We start from the raw sequence: 5,383 nt of genomic DNA, 5'->3' as shown, positions 1-5,383 counted from the left end.
ACCTTAAAAGTGTTACGATGGCGTACGGTGGACCCCTACCCCCACTCACAGTCCGCAGCCAGCAGCTTCCAAACTGCCCGCCGCGCACCAGGTGCTACCTCTCCACACTCAGAGTCACCCCCCCCCAACTGTTTGCTAACCTCACCCCCGACTGTAAGCCAATCGCCACAAAGAGCAGGCGATACAGTGCCGGGGACAGGGTTTTCATTAAAACCGAAGTGGAGCGGCTCCTGAAAGAAGGGATTATTGAGGGCAGCACCAGCCCCTGGCGAACCCAGGTTGTGGTCGTTAAGACCGGTGAGAAGCAGCGCCTGGTCATCGACTACAGCCAGACAATAAATTGCTACACCCTGCTGGACGCCTACCCACTCCCCCGTATAGCTGATATGGTCAACCAGATCGCGCAGTACCGCGTCTTCTCGACCATTGACCTGAAATCAGCGTACCACCAGCTCCCCATCCGCCCTGAGGACTGCCAGTACACTGCCTTTGAGGCAAACGGCCGCCTCTATCACTTCCTTAGGGTTCCCTTTGGCGTCACCAACGGGGTCTCCGTCTTCCAAAGGGAGATGGACCGGACGGTAGATCAAAATGCGTTGCAGGCCACTTTCCCATATCTGGACAATGTGACCATCTGCGGCCGTGACTTGCAGGACCATGACGCAAACCTCGAAAAATTCCTCCGCACCGCCTGATGTAAGAAAAAGGAGACTTACCATCAAGTAACTTTAAAGTAAGCTTTAAGTAACTTATAAACACACTATATACAAGAGAGGTCTTTACCATGCCTCTGGTAGAAGCCTCTTACAATACTGAACAGACCAGTATTTATACCAGTCCAACAGGAAGTGACATATGACAGGACGTGAGGTATGTACACAGTTCATAGTTCACAGTTCATAGTTCACAGGAAGTGATGACATAACTTCCCGGAAGTTAGCATTTTTATCACATTCTTCCCTCCTGCAGGATTAGAAGGCTGTGGTCTACCTTTTGGTCCGCAGCCGCCGAACAAGGAAGAGTCGCACCCGTTTGGATTCCCGTCGTAGAGGGTCGCTGGTCCGCTTACATGCGGTTGGCCATTGGTCAGAGTCTGTGTGGCCTGGATTGCCCTGTGAAGGGTCGGGGAGATCATGGCTTCGAGTACGAGCCCCAATAGGTTCAAAGTCGGACTGCCTCTGTTCAGAGGGAGGTGCAGAGCTGGTCTGTGGCGGATCAGTACTTTCATGCGCGGTACTGGGAGGGTCGCAACCTTGAGCACGGGGTTCTACCGGCACCAAGCTAGTTGGTGTCCGATCAGGATCCTGGAGAGGGGTACCCGATAGGTCCCAAGAGTTTCCTGGTGAAATGCCATCACCCGATGTCCCACTAGGTCCTGGTGGGCAGGGAGCCAGATCCCGTAATGATACGGTAGATTCTCGGCCGTCGGAATATCGTATGTTTGCATAGGTGGGGTTGGCATCGGTTAGTTCAACCTCGTCTACGAGAGGGTCATTTTTAGACGTCCGAACGTATCTTCGGAGTAATACAGGTCCAGGAGTAGTTAGCCATGACGGGAGTGATGTCCCATGAGATGAGCGACGCTGGAATCCAAAGAACCGCTCATGAGGTGTAGTATTTGTGGCTGTAGAAAGCAGGGACCGTATAGAGTGCAATGCATCCGGAAGCACTGTTTCCCATTGCTGGTCTGGTAGGCCCCGAGATCTTAAAGCGAGACGTACGGAATTCCAGATGATACCGTTATACCTCTCTACCTGCCCATTTCCGATGGGATGGTATGGTGTTGTTTTGCTTGTAGCAATTCCCCGTTCTGAGAGGTAGTCCTTGAGTTCCCTTGACATAAAGGATGGACCCCGATCTGAGTGAATATAAGCCGGCATGCCACAGAGAGAAAATACCTGCTCAAGGCAGCAGATTACTGTGGATGCCAGCATATTGGAGCAGGGGAAGGCAAACGGAAAACGTGAATATTCATCGATCATGGTGAGCAAATATGTGTTCCGAGTTGAAGAGGGCACTGGGCCCTTAAAATCGATGCTAAGTCGTTGCATCGGTTGGGTTGCATGTATGAGTATACCAGCTGAGGGGCGGAAGAACTGAGGTTTTAATTCCGCACAAAGCCGGCATTCTGAGCATATTTTCTTTACATCTCCAGTGGAAAAAGGGAGATTCCGTGATCGTACGAAATGTAGCATGCGCGTAACGCCAGGATGACACAAACCATTGTGGACATCCATGAGAGTGGAGGATGACATAGTGGAGCAGAATGCCCGTGTGAGGGTGTCCGGGGCCACATTCTCCTTGCCAGGCCGATAGAGAATGGTATAACCAAAAGAGGCCAGTTCCATCCTCCAAAGTTGTATTTTATTATTCTTAATTTTGGTTCGTTTTCGATTATCGAGCATGAAGGCGACTGATCGTTGGTCCGTGATCAATGTAAAGTGCTGGCGAGCTAGAAAATGGTTCCACTTCCGTACTGCCTCTATGATGGCTGTGGCTTCCTTCTCAACCGGAGGATAATGTAGCTCGGCACCTTGTAAGGTCCTGGACATAAATGCTACAGGACGACCTTCCTGATTCAGAGTAGCCGAGATCGCCACCTCCGAGGCATCACATTCAACCACGAAAGGGAGATTCTCATCGATGGAGTGAAGAGCCGCTTTCTCCAACTGTTTTTTGAGAAGGTTAAAGGCTGCAACAGCCGCTGTTCCCAGTGGAAATGATCTAGCATGCAGCAAGGGTTGGATTTTGTCCGAAAAATGAGGAATCCATTTAGCGTAGTATGCAAACAGACCGAGAGCCCGACGTAAAGAAGCCAGATTCTTAGGTGACGGGAGCTCTTGGAGCGGGCGAAGTCTTTCTGGGTCTGGCTTAATGATACCATTGCCTACGCAGTAGCCAAGGATGTTGATGGTCGGTTGCGACTCAACAGATTTGGATTCATTCAGGGTCAAATTACGGCGATGGAGGGCATCCCGAAATTTTTGGAGGTTGGAGTCGTGTTCCTGTTGATCGTGACCTGCAATGGTAATGTTATCAAGATAGGGAAAAGCGTCCCTTAGGTTTTCCTGCTTAACCAGGCCATCCATTGCCCGTTGAAAGGCAGCCACTCCATTAGTAACCCCGAATGGGAGGCGACGAAATTGGTACAGCCATCCATTAGCCTCAAAGGCTGTGTACTGCTTATCTGAGACCTTCAAGGGTAACTGATGATAGGCACTTTTTAAATCGTAAGTTGAGAACACTTTGTATTCGGCCAGTTTATTAACCATATCATCAATGCGTGGCAATGGGTAGGCGTCCAAGTCGGTATATTGATTGATGGTTTGCGAATAATCGATGCATAGTCGCTGTTTGTGAGGTTTTAGAGGGTTCTTGACAATGACGACTTGAGCCCGCCAGGGCGACGAACATGGTTCAATGATATCCTCTGCTAGAAGTCGAGAGATTTCAGCCACAATAAAAGATTGGTCTTCCTGATTAAAGCGCCGCGATTTCGTTATTATCGGTTGGCATTGAGGCGGAATACTGGCAAATAATGAGGGTTCATCAAGTGAAGCTGCTGATAATGCACAAAAAGGTAATTTAGATGGTATATTAGAAATAGTAAGTCCGGGTTTGGATCCACCAAACTCAATGGTGAGTTTCTTATGCTGTTTTTGGAAGTCCAGCCCTAAGAGGAGATCACTACATAAGTGTTTGAGCACCGAAAGTCGGGTGGAGGGATACATACGACCATGAAGTGTCATATCAACAACACAAAAGCCGGAGATTCTGGTATTAAGTGATGACTGGGCCATCGCAATTGCCTGGTCCGATGGGAAGACATGTAGTTTCAATTTCGCAACAATCTGTTCCTTAATGAAACTATCAGTACTTCCTGAGTCAATTAAGGCATCTAAGGTATGCCCTTTAATTGAAATTTTTGTGGCTGCCTGAGACAGGTTCTGTGGGCAAGCAGCTGTAATTGGTGTCGTTGCACAGAGAGTGGCTAAAACTCTCGGTGTGCTTCTTCGGGAGAGAGCTCGAGAGGAAGCTTGATAGGTCCTAGCTGGAGCATCTTGATAGGCCCTAATTGGGGCAGTTCGGTAGGTCTTAGCTGGATTGGCCCTCGTAGAGGCCCTTGATAGGCAAACTTTAGCAAAGTGTCCTTTTTTCCCGCAATAACTGCAGATTGCATTGCGAGCAGGGCAGGTTTTCCTAGGGTGAAAAGCATCTCCACAAAAGAAGCATTCCTTCCTAGATTGCCAAGAGGCTGCTAAAGTGGGGTCGTCCTCCTCTTCTTCATCAGAATTATCAGAATTAGATTCCCCCATGATAGGGTTCACCTGAGACCGCTTGAATTGTCTGGTTGCAGCTACAGCAGCAGATCGAGATCTGGGCAGCTGATAGAGGTCTGCATTTCTCTTTGCCAAATCCAGTGAACAAGCTAGGTCAAAAGCTTTTTGTAGCTCAAGTGTTTTACTTTCTAGTAGACGCTGGCGTATAAATGGAGAGGCAATCCCGCAGATGAAAGCATCACGAATCATTTCTTGGCGGTACAGCTCAGCTGAGGCTGCCTGAAAGTTACAATCTACGCTGAGCCTGCGAAGTTCTTGCAGGAATTCGTCAATTGATTCCCCTGGCCCTTGTCGGGCTGTGGCCAGTAGATGTCTAGCATAGACCTCATTTGGGGTCTTCGCATACAGTTTCTTAAGTGCCCGAATCACCTCTTCGTAATTATCCCAGTCATCAACATATTCGAACACTTTTGGGGTCACATAATTGACAAGTATCTTCAATTTAGCAGGAGCATCCACTTTACATTCATCCAGAAAATTCTCAAAAGTACGATACCAATGCTTCCATACCCTGCCAGCTGCTGGTGTATTCGGGTCCAAGTCCAGACGAATAGGTCTAAGGATTTTCTCCATGATGGGTGGTTCCCTGGATCCTTAACTTCCGAGTTTGTCTGAAGGTCTAGTATTTGTCAGTGTAAATACTAAGTTACTTAAATTGATGTAAGAAAAAGGAGACTTACCATCAAGTAACTTTAAAGTAAGCTTTAAGTAACTTATAAACACACTATATACAAGAGAGGTCTTTACCATGCCTCTGGTAGAAGCCTCTTACAATACTGAACAGACCAGTATTTATACCAGTCCAACAGGAAGTGACATATGACAGGAAGTGAGGTATGTACACAGTTCATAGTTCACAGTTCATAGTTCACAGGAAGTGATGACATAACTTCCCGGAAGTTAGCATTTTTATCACACCGCCCAACTCCTAAACCTGACATATAACAAGGAGAAGTGCATATTCCGCACAAACCGCCTCGCCATCCTTGGCTGCGTTGTGGAACACGGAGTCATCGGCCCCGACCCCGACTGGATGCGTCCCC

Source organism: Somniosus microcephalus, chromosome 33, assembly GCF_052327205.1.
Source record: "Somniosus microcephalus isolate GS21.2 chromosome 33, FLI_Smic_1.0, whole genome shotgun sequence".
NCBI classification, from domain to species: Eukaryota; Metazoa; Chordata; class Chondrichthyes; order Squaliformes; family Somniosidae; genus Somniosus; species Somniosus microcephalus.
This window is presented reverse-complemented; position numbering follows the sequence as displayed.